At 42.6% G+C, this 21,813-nt stretch overlaps 1 protein-coding gene across 4 annotated transcripts in view; it reads right to left on the bottom strand.

Annotated features, from left to right (window-relative positions):
• Positions 1 to 18,225, bottom strand: part of CTXND1 (cortexin domain containing 1) — a 52,748-nt gene extending 34,523 nt beyond the window's left edge. For 3 of the 4 annotated variants that reach the window (XM_079124217.1, XM_079124218.1, XM_079124216.1), the window contains exon 1: positions 17,737 to 18,225. The gene's annotated coding sequence lies outside the window, so the exon portion shown is untranslated. Of the gene's footprint in view, positions 1 to 16,620; positions 16,751 to 17,736 lie in introns of all 4 variants that reach the window. The other variant, XM_079124219.1, reaches the window with a different exon arrangement.
• Positions 18,226 to 21,813: the final 3,588 nt, after the last annotated feature.

Raw genomic sequence — 21,813 nt, 5'->3', positions numbered from 1 at the left:
AAGACCTTGCAATCCTCATAACATCAAACACAAGCCTTCTGAACTTGCGCTGCATTGTCTACAACTTCACCCCTCCCCAGAGCACCAGCAGGGAGTATCTCTTCTGTCAGACATCCTTGTATACTCAGGTATCTATGCTTTTGTAATCACATTCCACCAGGACAAAAGAATCTCAAAGACCTTTCCAAGAGTAAACAGAAATCAGGCACTTGCAGAATGTCTGCTTGCTGGCAGGAGTTGCAGTGGTTAACAGATGTGTCCTGGGACATAATCAGCAGTGCAACAACAAATAAGCAGTGTGACTTCAAGTCTCATGCTTACCTTTAAAATGGGGAAAACAATATTCCAATGGATCTCATTGGATCTCTGAGCAGAATAAATGATAATATATGTCCAAAGTGCTTAGCATAACACATAACCAGAGTAAACACTCGATAATATTATCTGATGTTTATAATTGTTTATGGCTTCTCTATAGGTTTCCAGTCCTAGTCAAGTTGCAGGAGTATAGGATGTTCCTGTCCTCCAGGCTGTGGGACCACCTGGTTCTTGGTGGTGACTTCCCCATAACCCAGTCCCTCGTTGCTTCTGATAAAGGGACATGCCAGGTTTCCTCCCAGTCCAAAGTGAGCTCAAAGGGCTGGGGCTGCAATCCACTGGTCAGGACCAGCCCATGCCAGGCTAGGACCCTTTTGGTACAAAAGTCTGGGAAAAGCTACAGAAACCCACATTCCCCACAATGAGTCAGACCAACTACAGTGAGCAGCAAGCAACTGACTTGGCTGTCTCAGGGAGTAATTAATCTCCCTGAAATTAATGGCCCCTCAAAGGCAGGCATCCAAGTTGCAAGATTCATTTACATCTGCAAAGATGTTTTTCAGGACAGACACTCCCCCACCCACCCACACCCACCTCCCTAGGGCACCATGGCCCTCAGAAATCCACAGAGGTCATTCATGATTCAGCAAATGCTCAGGGATCACTATCATAGGGCCCCCTGCCTACCTCCTCCATGCCCATAAACAGGAGGTAGCAAAATAGGAGCAATTCTGCTATGGAGAAGCTGAGTGACCTTGAGCAAGTCACTGAACCTGGATCCTTACCAGCAAATGAGCATGTTGTTTTGGAGGATTGGGTCCTTGTGTGCAGGGCAGCATGCAGAAATCAGAAAACAAAGGCAAACTTGCTGTCTTGATTTAATGCACTGATAAACCTGCAGGGTAGGGGATGTGTGGGGACAGAGATTGATTATGGAAACCTGACATTTTGGAGGCTGCTCCTCTGAGAACAGGGGCATTTGGATGAAATTTGGAAAACAAATCATTAAATATGTTTTGTTTTATTCAAGCAATGTGATCAATCTGTGCTAAATCAGTAAAGTGGTTAGGGTCAGGAAAGAGTGAGAAGTGGGGCAGAGATAGATCAGGGACAGAGTGAGATGGGGCTGTGCATGATACACAAAACACAGAAATAAAACCTCTGATATCATGCTCTTTTGACTGGTATCAGGGCTATAGTGAAATCACCTGTGTCAAAATGTCTCCCTTATCAAAACTGCCATATCTAATGTCCTGCTCTCCAGAATTCCACAGTGCATCATTCACTGCCCAGGCAGTTCTGGACACAAACTTACCATGTTCCATTCTCTACTGCTTGACCATGTTTTATTCCAAAGAGACAGTGACAGTGAGATGCAAAGAGCAATAGACTGAGGGTCAGTCTCCAGGCAGAGCAGTGGCTCTGTCCCTTAGTAATTGTGTGATCTGAGGCAAATTGTGTGACCTCTCTGTGCCTTGCAGCTGGGGTTCTTCCCCTGCCCCTTAGTTGATCTTTCCTGGAAGGTTAGGAGGAACTCAGGGAAAGAGGTTCCTGTACTAGTTGGCCAGAGAGGTGCAAGGCAGCCCTTCCGAACTGGCTGAACAGATGGAGAACCAGTGCACCAGCCTCCTGTGTTCCTGCATTCAGGGTATCCTGAGGGTCCCTCCTTAGGTGCTTGGCAGGCACTGGATAGGAAGCCTGAGTCTCAGAAGTCTAGAATACAAGTCTGTCTCCAAGTACACAGAATACATCAAGGATGCAGGACAAGAGTCCTCCAGATCCAAGGGCCATGGTACATATAAGCCCCATGGTAGAGCACTGACCAGGAAGTCTGGCCTTCTTGGCTTGACATCTCAGAAAAAACTTGCCCTAAATCACGCTCATTTTCATAACCTAGTTGTGGGCTTGGTTGACAGGGACAGCAGACATACTGGGAGTGCATAACAAGACTGTGGAAGGCTGCAAGGGAAATCAAGTCCCAGTTTCCATTTTTGGCCTGACCTCTCTCCCAAGGGCCAATCTTACTCACTGAACATCTTCACTGGGGGGTTCAGGCATATAACTCTGAGTCCACAGTCATCACTGTGTAGTTCCATATCCAAGACCTACAGCCCCTCCAGCTGTCCTACAATGACTATCTGACTCTGCCACCCGCTTCCTGTTCTCAATAGGCTTATACGTGCCTTGGTCCCTTGCCTACACTGACTGGCATGGAGCCAACCAGTTATCCCCTCTGAACCTAAGTTTGCTCATCTGCAGAATGGAGACACCACAGTAACCACCTCCAGGGATGGTGGTGGACTGGAAAGAACAAATGATAGTAAGTACCTAAGAGAGTTTCAGGCTCACAGTAATCACTAAACAGCATCCTTCAGTCAGCTGTCAATCCAACTTGCCTATTGCTGGGAACCATACTGACTCCTAAAGGTCAAACCCTTAGTGCTACATTTCCCAGTTGAGTACTTGTGATAAACTCCATACAACTCGCAAATCCTAAAATATCCACTATTTGGCTCTTTATTGGAAAGTGTGCTGATTTCTGGGTTAGAGGTTCTGAGAGATCCAGTTTAGCTATTTTATAATCAGCATTTCCAAGATATCTGTCACATCTGTCAGCCTCCTGAGCAGTCAGTGATGAGCCAAAGCTGCCCCAGGATTCTACTTGATCTCTCCCTCTTCATCCCCCAACCTTCCAGCCCTTGCAGCCTCTGCATTTTGAAGCCCATACCACTCAACTTTTGCTTCCCAGGTCCTTCCAAGCCCAAAATTCCTCTTGATTGTCTCCTGCTGCCCACCTCTCCATCCTATACCCATGACCAGAATAATATCCCAAAAGGCCACATTAACTACCAACTTGCTTTGGTTCCCCATTGTCCACACGATAGCATCCAGACCCCTTTGACGAAGCACAAAAGGCTTTCTATGGTCTCAGATCCCTAAACTTCCTGTCCCCTTTCCTAAGTGACCTGCATTATAATCCATCTGCCTTTCCTCACTGTTCCTCAACATGTTGGTGCCTGTTCACACAAATCCCTGCACCTGCAACATCCAGGCTCACTATCCATTCTGTCCATTGTTCCTTCCTCCAGGAAGCTCATCTTGATCTTCCATGTCCCACATCAGAGGGGCATTTACTGTGAACTAATGAGGGTAAGTCCCAGAGCCCCTTACTTACACGAGCCCCTTTTAAGAACCTGAGAGACACATGCCATAACAGTGAGTTCATGTGGCCATATATTGTAGTAAAATTTCCAAAAGTCAGGTATACTAACTTCAATTGATGAAAATCACTGTTCCTTTCTGTTCCAGCTTCCTGCCTATGGGCTTGCTTTTCCTCTAATCTGGAGGGTTTCAGGAGTCTGCAGTATTTAGAGAATCAGTCCCAGAAAAAAGCTGGGGCTACACTTGTGGGGGGCGGGGTTAGTGGCATACATTTCTTTGATCCACAGTGCCTCTTGCATAGAGGTTATATGTAGCAAAGTTTCACAGGCTAGGAAGTGGCAGAGAGGATTCTAACCCAGGTTTTTTCCCTGACTGTTGGCTAATGACATGGAATACACTCTCCTGCTGTTTGTAGGCTTAGAAATTCATTGATAGGCCTTTGCTTCCTTAATTAAATGCAGGATAGTCTGTTTTCAGAAACCTGTCAGTATTTGAAGCTATTCTTTTCCCTCTGCCTGCTCCCATATACCTTCTTGCCTCCGTACGCACCACATCTGGCTGGACACCCCAAATGGACTTCTCTGCTCTTGCCCATGCTCTTTCTCTGACCTGAAGTAGCCCAGTCATCTATGAGGCTCTTTTTAAATTTGTACTGTTATGACAAGAAATACACCTCAAAAGATAAGATGTAGTGTAGACATCAAAGACAAGTAGCTAACAAGTGTCTTCAGTTAAAAGAGCAGTTAAAATTCAATAGTGCCAAAGAAAATGGAAGTGTCTAGAAATAGTACAATTCATATATGAAAGAACTTAGCAGTTTCTTCACATATCATTCATGCAACATTATCAGTAATGAGGCCAAAAAAAATTCTAAGCTAAGCCAATAAAAAGTCAAAGTTTGGCCAACTTACATTGTGAGAATACTGACAACATTTTTATTTTCTATAGAAATAATTTTATAAAAGTAATTGAAGTGTTAAGAGATCAAATATCAGCCAAAAATATGTATAAAAACATTATAGAGGTAAAGCAAGCAGTTAACTTTTTAAAATGTTAATTTTCAAGTATTTAATGATGCTATGATATTTTTACAATTAATTTTTTATGTTTTTATTAGTGCATTATTTATTTGTATATATGTAATATTGGGATTCATTTTGGCATAATCATAATGTATAAAACATAGTTTGCTCATTCTCAATCTCCAGTACTTTCAATCTTCCCTTCCCTCCTCCCTCCCCCTGTTCCCCTTCCACTAATCTACTGGCCTTCATTCTATTTATTTTTTTTTTAACTGATACATAGAGTTGCACATAAAAGTGGAATTCATCAAGAGGTATTCATTCATGCATATAGCATAAGTTGGTCAATTTCATTTAGTATTTGCTGTGATTTGTTTTCTCATTCTAAGTATTCACTTTTGAGTTCATGATTTTGTATTACTTTAAAAAAAAAAAAAAAAAAAAAAAAGGATTCCCTAAATTGCATGAACTTTAGGACCCATAAAATCTGAACCTGCCCCTGTCCCTCATCTCCAAGTAGGACCAAGCTGTCTGTCACTGCCTGTACTGCCAGTCATCCCATTGGGGACACAGCTCAGCTCCCCTAGTAAACTGACCCACAGGTTTGTACCATTTGTTCAACAGAATTGTACACTCAACCTCCTGCTGCCTTCCTACCCCCAACACACACTCCCCTAGTCCCCCCCAACACCCAACAGCTCTCAGAAATGGAAATCAGGTCCTAATCACTGTGTAAAGTGGAAGTCTCTCTACAAAGACTCCCTTCTGGAAGTTCTGAGAACTTTCCAGACATTTGTTAAGGGGAACAGGATTTTAGAAACTAATTCGTTTCCCCAATTCATTGATAAGAGTTCTTAAAAATGCATCTGTTTACTGGAGATACTTTGTACAAGATACAAAAATCAGTAGCAAATGTCACTTGAAGTGAAAATAAATTCAATGAATAAAGGCTTACATAGTCTTTAACAAGAGATGTAATCTTCATATAAGCAGGGAGCAGTAAGAATTCAAATCCAAGCACCTGAATATTCTGGGGGCTAGAGAACACCCAGGACAGACCTGGACCTTTTCACCCTGCTCCACACAGCAGACTCTGAGGGGGAACCTGAGGGGGACACAGGTTCTACAGAGACTAGCTCTACAGTGTAAAAAGTGATGAAAGAGCAAATATCAGCTGCTGCTCACAGGATCCTTAAACCAGCAGTGCACTTCACACTTCATTGGCCCTTGCCACCATGGCCTTGTGAAGAAAGCCAAGCGATCCCTCCTTTATAAACAAAGAGATGGAGGTCATTACCAGCCACTGCTAAGTGAGAGATAGAGCCAGAGCTTAATGTTCAAGTATGGCAGCCAAGCCTTCTGGGTAGCCACGAACTTAAGACCCTTCCCAAGGTAGGAGGAGCCTCACAGGGCACTGTTGGAGATTTCCCACTAAGCGGTATACCCACTCTGAAGACAAGGGTTTGGATGGGGGAAGAGAACAGGTAGCATTTCAATTTTTCACAGTCAAGATCTCCTAAGAACAGTGGGCATACAAGCAAAAGGATCTGCCTCTCCTTTCTCTCCAATCCCCTTTCCTCCCTCCACACATTTCCCTGTCCCCCTTTTACTTTCCTGCCTACTGCTCTCCCTTTTCTCATACATTTCTCTGCAATCACCTAATTTCTTAAACACTAGGTAGACTGCTCCCACATGCATGCCTCCGTTCAACAGATCTTTCTGCCTGGAGAGCCTATGTTCCCCAGGAAACCTTTCAAAGCCAATTTCAAACAGTACCTCTTTTGATCTGAACTGAGGACTCCCTTCTGGGTTTCTTATGATGCTTGACTTTACATGTTTGAGAATGTAAAGTCTTCTACAGCCATGAGGGCAGGGACACTGTTCACCTCTCACCTCTGTCTGATCCAGAGTGGATGCTCAGTGACCATGCACAGTGGGGATAGCAATCCCACTGTGTGCCCCTCCTTCCCACAGTGAGAAGGACTGAACAGGCTATAGAAACAACAGGTGCCATGAATGCAAGGTGTACTTTTCTGGGAGCAGAGTTGCTTGTTTCCCACTCCCCTTCCACCCACAGCACTGTGATCATAACAACTTGCTGACAGCCAGAGCTTGTCAGGACATTCAGAAATGCAACAAGGCCAAGCCCACCTCCTGGAAGTCTGTCTAGCACAGATTGGGGAAGAAGCAGCAGAAATACCACAGTCAAGTTCTTACCCTCCCACGAATAAGAACACAAATATGCAAAATGATAATAAGTCCTTTCTTCTGCCTGGCTTCACCGCTGGAAACATGACCATATCCCACTTGTTCATTCCAGGATCACCATTGTGAGACAGGCAGGGCAAGGATGAATATTCCTATTTTACAGATGAGGAAACAGAAGCTCAGAGAGGCTACCTGATTTGGTAGAGCAACTATAAGTCCATTTATTATGTTATATGCTATGGAGGTTGAGAAGACCCAAGGGCACCCTAAAGAAACATGAGGCTGCACTTGGACCTGAATCATGGTTATTTGGTGTTGTTCTGCACAATAGGTGTGCTTCCCCTTGTGTTCTCAGGAGTTGGTGGCAAGTTAGCATCATTGAAATCTGCAGAAACTCCTGGTGCTCCTGTGAGCCAAGAAGTTAATTTAGAAAGCTCAGCATAGAGACCTTAGGGCTGGACACCTTATGGCAAGAACAGGAGGCCAAGCTATGGCTCCATCCCCTTCAATCAGAACTGCTCTGAACAGTCTCTTCTAAACTGGGGCACCCCTGATTATTGTTTTTGAAACAAGTTTGTTCCCTATTCCCCCATTTTATAAATCTACACAAACCACACCTCATTGTCAATGTCTAAATCAAAAATCACAAAATAGTGGCCCTCCAGTTTACCTGTACTAAGACAATATGTTTGGGTTTCAGGGTGGCTTTAGGTTTACTTTTGAGGACTACCTTAGGATGTAGCTCAAGTATATAGCATTTGCCTAGTATGTGCAAAGCTAGCTGGGTTCAATCTCCAGCACTACCAAAAAAAATGTTTTAATGCTGTTCTTACTTGAAAGAGTTGGCCATTGGAAGTTTTCACATAAATTTCTGCATTAGTCTGGTTACCCTCGAACTGTGTTTCTGTATGGCGATATGCAGCTGGAGTTGAGTAGCCAGTACCCTCTTTAGATTGCTCATGGGGCTGGTTTCCACAGTCCCCACATTCCCAATCACTCAGATTCAATCTTCTTCATCATTTATGTTACCTGTCTGGTTTCCATAAGCATTTGATTTTTCCATTCCATGCATGTGTGGCTTTCAAGAAGCAGGCTGTGAGATAGAGCCTGCCTCCTTTGTAATTAGGAGAGTATAGGAGCTTTGGACTTATAAAAGGGTTGATCTGTGACCACATGCGCTGCCACTACCATCTGCCAATTCCCTGATTCCTTTGAACCAACCCCTCCTCCTCACTCAAGAAGGAGGCTATGGAAAGGGCATCTGCCTGTTTCCCTTAACCTGCCACACAGAACAGATATCAGTCAGCACTTCCACCAAGGTCTGGCTTTGGGATCTCCAGAGTCTCCTATGTGGCCTAGTTGTAAGGGCTACTGTAAGCCATTTCAGGTTGGAAAATTAGATTTCCCCAAAGTTATATCCCCCCAAGCCTGGGGTACAATGTAAGATACACTAGAGACAGTGGTTATCCCAATGGGTACCAAGATACTTTCTCACTTGTGTGATTCCCTTTGCCAATAGTCACGTTGGAATGTTCTCTGAGCCAAGCTCCAAGACTTTAAAAAGGAAGGCATAGCTGGCCACTTGAGGGGTGAGTGGTGAGGTGCTTAGGTGGTGGAACCCTGCCAAGGCAGATTCTTCACAGGCTGGTGCCCCAGTAGTTACAATACAAGAGGCCAGAGTTATTTTCTAAGCCAGGCAAATAGTGACACATTAAAAAGAATCCAGACTGGTTGACTCACCATCTTCCTTCCTTCCTTTCCTGCAAAATTCAGATACAAAGTCCCCTCTCTCCTTGCTCTCCATGGGTAAATAATGCTTCCAACTGAGAGTCAGGAAGATGAGGTATGGAGAGAGTTATAGACTTGGCACTTCACACCAATCACCAGGGAGGTGAATCCCTGCAGGGCCTGAGTCTCTGTGCCCTTTTCATGAAGATGCAACAATGACACCCCATTTCTGGGGCTGATGGCTTAGATGGTGTAGTCAACATGGAAGAGCATTTTGTATAAGTAGAAAGAGCTGTGTTGCCAGCTGCTGGGAGGAGAGCAGTGGATGTTGGAAGAAATTGATGTTCCTGGCCATTCAGAGGGCAAAGAGCAGTCTGGCTCTGACAGAGTCTCCCACAGCACCTGGGCTCAAGATACTCCAGTGGCTCATCCCTCTCCTGCATCTCCACATCCAAGCATAGAAACCTTCCTCTCATATCCTAATCTCTAAGAATGTGGGAAGATCAGTCCAGCCATTATTATTCATTAGCTTTCTCTACTTAGAATCCTTGAAAGTGCCTGCTTATTTTCTGCTGAACATAAAGCAATCCTACTCAGACTCTGCTAATGCCTTCTTTCCTCTGAACCCAGCAAGCTAGATTCAAAGGAACAGATGAAGCCTGAGAATGGATGTGCAAAGCCCCATGCTCAGGACAGTTAGGGATACACTGTTGAAGGATGTGTCAAAAATCAACAGAAACTATAATGATCTTTTTAGTATTCTTGATAAAACAAACCACCAGGAGGCAAAGCCTGACATAGGATTGGCTGTGGGAGGCTGGGCTAGTAGCCCCCTGCTTCTCAGGTAAGTCACTGGCTAGACACAGCCAGATCTTGTGCACCCAGGAGAGTGCAGCATATGAAGAGGTCTCAATTTCAGGAACAGTAAAGGATCACCCTTGCTGGTGATCCAAGAGACTGTCATCTGAGTCAGTGCAGATGGGCTCACTCCAAGGAGTGATGCATGGGACCTGAGTGGCTTTAGTGAATCAGACTGAGACATTACCTTCTGCAGTTGGTGCAAAGGATACTCAAATGATTAGGAATTTCTCTCTTACAAGATTCCTATTGATGCTGATGCTGCAGGTCCAGGAGCCCATGGGCTGTATCTTTCCTTCCAAGAAGGGAAAACTCAGTCCCTAACAGTGTCAGGCACCTCACATAATATAAAGGTTCCCAGGTACACAATCTCACCTGTATACCACAGCCTCTACCTAATTGGAAATGAGTGTAAGTGCTGAAAATAGAGACAGACAGTTTTTGGGTTTTGAATCCCAGTCCCAATTCTACTTATTAGCAAAGCAACTTGGGTGAATTCTTTCACCTCTCCTGTCTCAGACTTCTGAATAGAACAGGAGCAATGACCAGAGTTTCAGGCCCCAGGGACTCAGAACTGGAGGCATAATGTCATGTCCAGCACTGAGAACCGTGCCCACACAGAGATGGTAATCACATGTCAGCCATCCTTGTCTGTCCCTCTACAGGCAGGAGTTGGTTGCTGAGCAGGGGACCTCTGACAACCCTCAGTGCTGTGGGCATCAAGGCCTCTTCAATCTGCTCCCAGTCACCTCACCAGATATGCTGCCCTTGGCCATTTTGTGTTTTATCTCAAGACTAAGGTAAATCTTTTACTCAAAATAGGCTATTCTGGTTTTATTTGAAACTAGTAACAATCATTTATTTTGCTTATGTATCTGGGGGTGACTGGATTCTCCAAGGCAGTCCTGGCATGGAATTCTGCCATGCAGTTACCCTCAGAGGGCACTTGGGACCGGGGTTCTCTGGAATACCCCTTCATTCCCCAGGCATGGGAGACAGACTGTTGGGCTGGGCAACTGAGGCTCCTTCTCAGGTTTCACTGTCTCCACATGGTCCCTCCACAAGAAGGCTCCAGAACAGCCAATTCCTGTCACAGTGGATCAAAGGTCAAAGAGTGAGCATCCCAAGAGACCAGAGAAGCTGTGTGGTCTCATCTACCTCAGTTCTGGAAGTCACCAAAGTATCATTTCCATCCCCTTTAATCCATCACAGAAGCTACAAAGATCCACCCAGTTTCAAGAGGGGAGGGTATGAACTCCACTGATAGGATGGGGTGACTATCAAGGAATTTATGGACATGTCTTAGAACTACTCTGAGGCTCTATCCCTTCCACCTCTGTCTCCTTTTGCCACCTCTCTCTCCACCTGCAATATCAAATGCCAGGTTCTATTGTCTCATCCTGCCTGTGATTTAAGGTCCTCCTCAAACTCCACTCTCTCCAAGATCTCTCCTGGCCTGGTCCCCCTGCTAGGACACACGTGCATGCACACACAAACCTACCTACACACACACACACAGTCTCCGGTGCTCATGACTACAACTTACTGAGTTTCATTCTCACAGACTCCAATTTTGTTAAAATAAAATAATACACAAACCAACACCAAAGATGTACACAGAGGAGAGCAAAACTTCAAAAAGTTCTTAAGAATAGCTGTGTCTGGGTTCATAGATAGCTGTTATTTCCTTTTTTCATGTTTTCCAGAATTTTCTGAAGCTTCCACATACTATAACTTGTATAATCAGAAAAATGCTTTTTCAAGAACACAAATGCTTAAAATAGGAAACACATCTTGCTCTGAAGCCAAAGGACTCAGCTATTAAGTTATTAAAATCTTTGTTCTCCAAAAAGGCAAATTATAATTCCAAAGTTCACTTTATTAAAAAATGAACCAAAAAAATCCACCATGAAGTAGACCAAAGCTGAGCAAAGAATTTTTCTGACTAGTTTGAAACTAAAGCAACTCTGGATCTTCTTATAGAAATAACACAATGGCATAAGGACTAGAAGCACAGTGTTTTCTCTCCAGATCTGGGCTCTGCTATTTGCCCTTCTGTGATTTTCCAGGGCTAGAGCATTGTGGATTAGGACCAGGTCAACCAGGCAAGCGGACAGGGAAGCTTCAGCTTTAGACAGTTGCTGCCAGCCCACCACATCCTGACATTGTGGAAAGCAGGAAATTAAGAAATGTCCTGTGGGAAGCCCGCTGTGGAAATAAATATGCAACACTGCTCTCTGTCTCTGCAGACAGACAGCAGTTTTTTGACCGACACAATGATCTGTGGATTTAGATAAATAAGAGTTTGTCAAGTAAGGGGTGCAAACTATTAATTTGCCCAAGACAGGTCAGTGACTCTCAGAGTGTAAACTCTACATTTTCTGACTAACAATCTCTCATAGAGTTTTTAAAACATGCATTGCCAGTGCCAGGAAGTCTGGTTTAGGAGTTCAGGATAAGGACCCTGAATCTGCATACCGTCTCCAAAGTGATTCCTTGAGCATCTCTGCTGCCTTCTTATTCTGTAAGGCATGTTCCAGATCAGTCCACATGAATCACCTCAGACCTGCTGTGTAACAAGTATGGCCTCCTTAACTTCATATTCTCTTCTTTGTAAGCCTCTCCACCAAATTTAGGTGGTCAGTATTCCTATCTGTTTTACCCATGAGAAAAGGGTGACTCAGAGCAGCAGGGTGATGTCTGTGGTCACCCAGTTGGAAGCAGTAAGAGTTGAAGCCAAATTAAGAAATCTGACAATGGAGGGCCCTGTGTTTTCCCAAGAAGGATTACCTCCAAAGCTCTATGGTTGGTGAATACAACCATTGAAAGTATCAATTACTAGGTCACTCCTTTCCCCATTTGATCTGTCTTAGCAACAATGGACATGCATAAAGCTCTTTCCTTAAATTGTCTCTCATCCCCCACTTGAACATTTTAGGTACCTTAGGAGGGGTGACTTTTATTTTGAGAAGCAGAAGAAAGGTTAAGTTAAAAGACCTTAGGTGCTGGTATCCAGAGGAAGCAAAAGTCCCCTCCTAGACAGTGTGGTAGGGACACCTCCTTGGAATTGAAGGGCAAGTGGCTAACTGAGGGCAGGGGGAGTGGAAGAGAGGGAATTCAGTTGAAGATGGTGATTGAGTTGACAATCCACTCAAAACCACCTTCCCCACACTAACATACAAACTTGTTGTTTTTCTAAGGGAAAGCCTCAAATTGGAGAAATTGCTGAGCATAAAGATGTATTTTTAGGAGTTAGATTTCACCAGACATGTATATTGATTAGCAATAATGTCCTTGTTCACTTGAACACATGGCCACTTGGAAAGCACGGTTTTCATGGCTCCACTTGCTGAAGGTAGCAACTTTCATCAATTCTTTTGCAGAAGCTGAGAATGAATATGCTAATATTATAACTGGAGTACAAAGAAGGGGAACACAGGCTTTGACTATGACTGAGTCATTTTGCCATAGCATTGATGCCACTGAAACCAAGCTCACTTCCTGGGAGTTGAGTCAGAATTTCCATTTGTCAAATCATTTGGCCCAGTGAAGGCAAGAACTCCTCTGACATATCACTTAAAAAGAGGAGTAACAGACTATTTTTCAACAGGAGGGCCATCTTGGAAGCTGTACAGTCATACTTTTGATGGAAGTTTGGATGGCAGGTCCACCCCTGCCAGGCACCTGGTACTTCTGGCTATTCTGATGCATGGGGGTGGATTGCTGGGCTGGCCTGGTCTGTGCCCTCTCAGGTGCAAATGAACCAAGTCTCAGGTCTCTTTCTGTCTAATATTCAACAATAGTCACAGCAAGGTGTCTATGACCTCCTCTCAGGCCTACAAGCAGTACATTGAACAACCTGGAGGCCCTATGTCTGCCTGGTGGAGTCTTGGGCATGTTTAACTACACAGAAATAGTTTTCATAGATGCCCCTTTTTGCTCTTAAGAGGGCAGGGGGAGAGGGTGAGGAAGTTAGAAAAGAAAGGTGAACACTGAATAATTTTGCTACCACATTACTAAACTGGCTTAAAACTTCTACTTAAAAACTTTATTATTTGTTCTAATAACTATACATGACAGTAGAATGCATTTGTTTATTTTGATAAATCATAAATGGAGTATAATTTCTTATTTTTCTGATTGTACATATTGTAGGATCACATCGGTCATGCAGTCATATATGTACATGCAGTAATAATGTCTGTTTCACTCTACTATCCAATACTTCTTAAACTTCCCATCATCTACAACACCCACCTAGATACCATTTCCTAAGCCAACTTCTGTCCACATTCTAGGTTAGTAGGAGGGAGTATCATAATCAACTAGTAAGTCTGCTCTGGGCAGGAAAAGGACACATAACAAGCATGTGTAATCTATTTAAGGACTCTTAAACATAAGGAGTTCCACTTGAGCCAAGGAGGCATCCGTGTGGCCAAAGGAAGCAGGTTATGACCATTAAGACCATGGGGTCTCAAGCTACTTATCAGTTATCAACTTCTGGATGACAAACAGGTGTCATTAGGCCAGTCATCACTGGTCAACTCATCATGGCCACCTGAGCATGAAAATTCATATCTCTGAAAAGAACACTATTCTTTCAATCACGCATGTCTATCCCAGCCTGGTTTGCAGGGGCAACAGAATAATTCCTGCCTTCCTGATCCATCCTTGAGGGGTACTCAGGGTCCTTTCCCTTCTTGTTATCCCAAGGACATGGATGGGACTATCTTGAAGTCCTTGGGATTCAGAAGGGCTAGAGGAAGGATATAAAATCCCCATAAGGACAGAGTATAAACTCTACATTGAATATAAAATATGTAGTTTGACACCATTTTCTGAAACCCCAGTGTCACATCTTTTGTCACTAGGAGAAGTTCAAGTCTAAGTGGAAAGCAGGTTTTCTTTTCACTCCTCTGTCTGAACCTGTCCTTGCCACTTTAGTGTAAAACCTTGAAGTTCCATACCATAAGTATATGTAATTATTGTGAGTCAATAAAAAATAACAGATTTCTTAAAATCTTAATCTCAAGGGTCAGGGTTATAAGGTGGGCACTGAGAAGGCCAGGGGGGCACTTGCTCTGCTTACAGTCTAGACCATGAGTGAGGGACAAAAGTATTCCTGGGTCACCAACCAGGCTGGACAGCACAAAGGGGCTTGATGCCAAAGCTCATAGGAACACTGGGGGATGCCCATTTGTGTGGAAGCCACTCTGTGCTACGAGGGCCTCTTAGAAGTCTATGGCTCTAGAGGCAAGCAGTGGACTAAGGATTCTGGAATGAAGTGTCCCAGCCTGATCTCTTCCTATCACTGACTCTTGTCTTCCCACATTGCCCTTGGAATGAGTTTCTCAAAAGGGTTTCACCTGGAAGGGCTTAAGGCATCATAGCCAAGGGGACTCAGTGGTGACTCTTGCAGGAATATCCAGCTACAGAGGCATGCATTCAAGGACAAATGAGGAAATCTATTGATCTTTGGTGTACACAGTAAAGAGACAGGAGCAGACTAGGGGAGGGAACAATTGGTAAGGATTATGTTTGAAAAGCACATGCTCCATGCTAGCCTAGCTTATTTACAAGCATCATCAACTATGGTTCCTGCATCAACACAACCAGGAAGGCATTATTGCCCTAAGTTTATAAATATGGAAACTGAGTCTTAGGACAGATTCTAGGAGCTTGCAGGAGTGCAGTCATGACCATTTACAACGGGGCCACTCCCTAGGCCCCAAAGATTAAATTATCTCAATCTAATCTTCAAAATGTGAAACTGGTAATCATAAGTAAAGATACATTTTTTTAATGCTGACTCAGTATCAAAGATTATCTTCCCTTTGATCAACCTTATACAATAAGTACAACATAGGGGAGAAGAATGTAAGCTTCCAAATCAAATATCTCAGTTTGGAACAGCAGTTCTTCTACCCTCAATTAACCTTAGGTAACTCAAAACACTTCTCTGATCATTAGTTTCTCTGTTAGAAAAATAGGGGGAGGGGGGTGGGAGGGGGACAAGAATGGAGGAAGGAGGGACTGCATAGAGGGAAGAGAGAGGTGGGAGGGGTGGGGGGAAGGAAAAAAATAACGGAATGAATCAAACATCATTACCCTATGTAAATATATGAATATGCAAATGGTATGCTGTTACTCCATGTACAAACTGAAACAACATGTATCCCATTTGTTTACAATAAAAATAAATTTTAAAAATGAGGGGGGAATGGTTATTCTGAGAATTGAATGACATCATTTAAAATACTTGGTCTACAATTAGGTGCTTAATAAACAGAACTTAGTGTTGATTATACTGGGGACTTTATAAATAAAACTGAAAATCAAAAAGGCAACTAGTTTTAAGGTCATCTGACTAGTGGCAGAGCCACTAGTCACAGATCTGCCTGACAGACACCCGTGTTCTTGCTTTCTGATGTACACAGGATGACTGATTTCCTCAGTGCTGATCCTGAGCTGGCAAGAAGCATGCAAATCCCTATTAGCCAACTAACTCTCTAATTATGGGAGGCAAGTCATGCACTTTAGGAATATTTCCTTCCAAAGCAGTTCAAATATTCAAAAATGTCACTTTTAATAATGAACCTCAGTTATTTTTAAAAATTTCCAGACATGGACCAATTCCAGAGTCTTCAATGCCAAAATTCAGAGCCATTATGGTCTTCCTCTACATCTGAACTTACTAGAAGCATTAACCTCAGAGACTTGGAACCTTATAAGTTTCATAAACATTGTTCTTTCTATTGTGACCAGACATGATAATTTAAGCCCATTTTCCTTGATACCATTTTATCTTTCATTTAAGTCTTGCAAATGTAACAATAGGACACATGAACCTTCTTAGGGCTGCAGATTTCAAGTCTGTGCTGTGGCCATGTGTCCTGGTAGTGTAAATATTTGTCAAAGAAAGATTAACTAGCATGAAAGTATATTCAGAATGGCTGCCTCTTTCATTAACCCAGGAAGGAAATAACCTGGAAAGATACGCAATTCTCTAAATCACAACTTATAAGTAGTCAATCAAATTTCTAGGTATTTTTTTCAGGCTTATCAAAGTTTAGATTATTTTTTAAATCATTTTTCCCCACAATCTTATTTTAGATTTACATCTTAATAATTTAACAGCTAGAAATTTGCTATAATATTTCACACTTATTTGAATTCTGAGATGTTTTATAGTTCATATATTCATTACTTATGTTTCATTCAGAAATAATAAAAAGCATTACTGGAAAAAGTGAAAAATTAATCCTTTGGAACAAGAGTATATTAATGCAAAGATTACATAGAATAAATGAAACAGCTTACTCACAATTTCTCTTTTGAATAAAGGTAAAGCCATTTGTTTCAGAACAGATTTCCTGAGGAGGTAAGATTTTGCTTGCACGGTATTCCCCCTAATGCAGCCTCAAAGCTGATACATATCTCATGCCGAGCCATCCCTGAAAATGTAGCCTTAATCAAAATCCAATTTATAAATCACATCGAAAGCCTTAAATGTTTGGTTTTATGACATCCTAAACCTACTCTGTAGGTCCACCAAAGATCAAGTGGCTTCATAAAAGTGAGAAATACAGGATCCAGTCCCAGAGCCTCTAGCATTATATCCCCTAATCCACTGGATACATATTTGATGCGAAGGAGTGAGACTGCATCATAGTGTCCAGCCAAAGGCTCTGGTCCTCTGGCTGGAATCTGAGGAGACTCAGGTAAACCTAAAGGATGACTGAGAACCTTCCAGCCAATGCAGAGGGGGTCAGAATGGAACCTATCCAGGAAGGGCTGCAGGGACTCCTCTCTCCACCCCAGAAGAGAGAGAGGCCATTAGGATACTATTGTGTATCTAGTGACAAAGTGCACCACCTTGGACTTTCTGACAGTTCCTTTTCCAGAACTTTCCCTGTGGGCAATAAAAATTCTAATGATCAACTCCATGATACATTCTCCACTGATAGGGGGAAATATAAAATACACACACACACACACACACTTATAAAAGCTTGGATTAGGCTTTTCTCAGCACATCAAGACAAAATCCATCAGAGATTTGACATTTCTTTAGAAAGACTGCCACCAACAGAACTTTTCCCAGAAGTTATATCAATTATGGCCTTCATCAACTATGCTGAGAAAAATCTGTTCTACGTTACTATCAGTCACAAGAAGAGGCTGAAATTTAGGCGCTGAACTTGAGAAGGAATTTCTAACTTTGATTCAGTTTCAATTCACACTCCCCCAAAATCCCCAGGAGCAGAGAGACCAAGAATCTCCAAAACCGGGAGATAATGTCCTCAGCACAGAGATAGTGGTGCCTGAAAACAGCATGCACTCTCCCAGGTTTTAGACCCCGAACCCCAGAGCATAACTGGTTGCTGCAACACGGGCCACTGCGAGGCTCCCATTGAGGCAGCCCAAGGGCTGCTGTTACCTGCCGCTCCGGTCTGATCCTCCTGATCAACCGAGGAGCGCCGGGGCGCAGTGCAGCTGAGGGGAGGGTCCCGGCCCCAGGTGTCCACGCGGGTCCCTTCACAGCTACGTTGCTGCTCCGCCCGACTTCACCTAGCAGATCCTTTGCCTGCGGTCGGCTGGCTCACTCAGCGCCGGGACCCGAGCGAAGCTCTCGCCGCGCGGAAGATCCTGCGCTCCAGTCCCGCAGGCGCCGCGGCGGCAAGTCCCGGGATTCTCTTGGGATGCTCCCGCTGTCCCTACCCGGCCAGGCCCATCCCGAGCACTTGCGGAGCCCCGGGTCGGCCAGCGCCAAGCTCGGGACTACCGCGGTTCCTTCGCTGCAGCGCTTTCCTGCGCTGGGGACGCGGGGCGTGGGGTCGGGGCGGGGGCGAGGGGCGTCGCGCCCCAGGCCGGGCTGGGCGGGCAGCTGCCCGGCTGCGGCTGAGTCAGCGCCTCGGCGGTGCGGGCGAGCCCGGGCCAGCAGCGGAGAGGGTGCTCTGAGCGGATCCGCGGCCGCCCTGGCATTTTAAAAGCGAGGCAGCTGGACGCTGTTCAAGCGGAAACGGAGGGAGAAACTTCGGCCCCCGGGGTGGAGCTTTGCCAGTGCGAGGAGGGGGCCCAAGAACCAATCTGGGCTATTCTGCGATGCTCTGCAAAATCGTTTCCTTCAGAGACTCCCTTTACAGTGAAAAACAAAAACAAAAGGTGGGGGTTAAAAAAACCATAAACCCATCTCAACGCCTGCATTATGCTTAATAGTAAGCAAACCTTTCCATTAAAGTTAGACGAGGAAGTCCAAGTGCGAAGTCTTGATTAAGGCAATGAGAAGAAGGAAATTAGGTATAAAACTACTGAAGTTGTGCCTTTTCAAATATATGTATATACCGTTTTTGAACTTGAAAGCAAGAGGAAAATTATTACTTTTTTCAGCAGAGGTGATTGTCTGGTTGGAGAATCCAAACTGAAAACTAAGTGAAATAGTAGCTTTTCCAATGAATTGGCAGGTTATAAAATAAACTTAACAAACTAACAGTGTTCTTCTGCACTTATTCACCAGTGAGAAATGTGAATGATAAATCCCATTATCACTAATAGCAAAAATATGAATAACTAGGATATAAACTTACCAGGAAATGTATTCTGTAAAAATAAATAAATAAATCTATTCTTTACCAAAAGACTGAAGGAGATTTGACTCTATTAAGACACAAGCCTTATTCTAGGAAAAGAAGAAGTAAATATGGTAATCCTAACAGGTCCTCTTTATGTGTAAATTCAATGTAATCTTCATCAAATTGTAAGTAGAATTTTCTTTTTAACTCAGTGATTTCCAGTCTCATTAGGAAGAAAAAAGAGAACAGTAAATGAAGTGTTAATAAAGATTATAAGGGAAACTAGTCCTTATTGGCTATATAATGAAGTCATGCATGCACACATTCACAAATAAAAGGCAACATTGGCTGAGTGCTTACTGTTTAAGGGAGTGCTTTACATGTATCCTTTATCAACGTGTTTATCATTTATCACCACGACCCTGTGAGACAGATTATATTGCTGGCACTTAGGGATAAGAAATGGAAGGCCAGTAGAATAGATATCACACCCAAGTTCACACAGACAAAAGAAGGGATTGCGAATTTGACACAGGCATTCTGCATCATGTACATAACCTTTTCCACCTGCACAGCTCTGTCATAGAGCAGCAGTAATTAGAAAAACTCACCACTGGCCCAGACATGGCTATTCAATGGAGTAGAACCAAAAGTCCAAAATTAAAAGTACACAAGAAACTGTGATATTTAAGGTGGCACTTCAAGTTGATGGAATAGAAGGATTTTTAAATAAATGATATTTAAACAATAGGTAGGTATTAACAGGAGGTAGAGCTGATTTTCTATTTCCCCAGACCAAAGTTAATTCCCAATTCATCAAATATTAAATGTAAAAACTGTAAGGCAAAAAAAATAAATAAGTAGGTAAATCCCATGAACCTGGGATTCTCAAAACTTTTGAAATATACCATAAGAACATAAAGAGAAAAACTGATAGATATGATATAAAATGTAGATAAACTTCTTTATGGGAGATACTACAAACAATTCAAAAATACATGACAAAATGGAAAATAGTTGCATAACATGTGATGGGGGATTGTTAAACTTAACAAATTGAAATTATAAACACACAGTTAAGTTTGAATTCAGATTAGTCATGAATTATATTTTCATTTCATCCACTGTTGGTCTGAAAGTCAAATTGAAATCAATGTCCCCTCTTGTCTCTGTCAGTCATATTAAGACAGCAACATTTTAATGTAGATAATTTACAAAAAATTCTTATAGTCATTAAAAAGTATACATGATTAAAACACTAGAACAAGGAGAAAAAGAGATCAGCAGACAGTGCACAAAAGATTAAATCAAATAACAGGACAAAAATAACTATCCTCTCTAGCAATGAAACAAATGCAAATAAAAAGTACAGAAAATCATACTTTTTAACCTACTAACTGATAAATTTTAAAATATTGGCAAAATTCAGCATAGGTGAGCAATTTGAAGAATGAATATCTCCCTCACTACTTATAATAATGTGAATTAATACATATTTCTACAATGCAGTTTCAGAACAATTACCAAATTGAATACTTTATATTCATAGCAATAGACCAAGCAAATCTATTTTCAAGAATTTTTCTAAAGGGATCATTTGACAAATATACAAAATGCACACAGCATATGCTTATTGCTTTGTAGAAAACAATTTATAATAGTAGAAAATTGGACACAATAATTGAGGACTGGTTAAATATAATAAATAATAATATGTATGGTGACTTAAATGTGATATAGTTACAATTCTAAGCACTTCCTATGTAATAATTTATCAAAACCAAAACAAAAAAATCCTTGCTGAGTAAGAAGGTACAAGTAGTATCTCCATTTTACAGAAAAGGAATCAAGACAAAGATCTAAGAAACAAATTAGTCTAAGCTACAGCAACCATCATTGACTCTGATCTCTCCTCAACCTGTCTCTGCTTCCGGCAGGGCATTAGTTTCATTCCCCTTTTTCATTCTACACTGACTTTCTCAACTCTTTTAATTCAAGAAAACATGGCAGCCTCTGAGCTTCATATAATAGCATTAGTAGCCCAAAGAGATTCTGGTTCTTAGTTTTAAAAACCCAAGTTGGTGGGTGAATGCCCACTGGCCAGAGCCTTAGGTCAGGCTGGGTTTTTGCTGTGTTAACAAACAGCCCCTAAACCTCAACACCTTATGATAAAAGTTTCCCTCTCACTTGTCCTGTACTTCTCTAGTGGGTTGACTGTGATTTGGCTCCATGACAGGAACTCCATTGGAGAATCCAGGCTGGAAAAATAGTTTATATCTAGAGGCACCTTGGTCATCCTATACCTTGCACCTTGACAACCTTGGCAATTTAGCAGGGGAGAGAAGGACTCAGCCAATCACAGGCTCTTAACACTCCTACCAGAGCAAGTAATCTGACCAAGTGTAATTTTGTGAGGCAAAGAAATCATCAGCTTCCCCAGAACAATAATATGGCTTCATACACCCAGTAAATCTAGTGAATGAAATGGGTTTGTAACTGCATGTGACATTGAAGACCATAATGATTAGATAGGAATAGACAATGATGCTGTATTCTGACATGTCTCCATTTGGAAAAAATGAAGTGAGAAAATTGGGCAGAAAATGCACAAATTTTGACCACAGAGGTCATACAGTTAGGACTCTGGACAGAATGCTGAACTTAGAGTCATATAGCCCTGGGTTTCAGTTCTTAATATATAACCTTGACCAATTCATGCAGCTAACATCTTCTCAGTCATGAAGTAGAGAGAACAATTCTTGCAACATCAAAAGTGAAACCATCTAGCAGAGTGTTATAGGGTGGGCTCAGTCCTTACTGTTAAACTTAAAAAAAGAAGCCTGTTGCTTCTCACTATCTACTCAGAGTAAACCAGGCAGTCCCTTGCAAAGAAATTTCTAATTTTTGTCTATTTTTAGTTAACTAATTAATTTTTATTTACAATA

Source organism: Sciurus vulgaris, assembly GCF_902686455.1.
Source record: "Sciurus vulgaris genome assembly, chromosome: 2".
Taxonomy (NCBI): Eukaryota; Metazoa; Chordata; class Mammalia; order Rodentia; family Sciuridae; genus Sciurus; species Sciurus vulgaris.
Note: the sequence above shows the minus strand (reverse complement) of the source record. Positions and strands in the feature narration are given on the sequence as shown.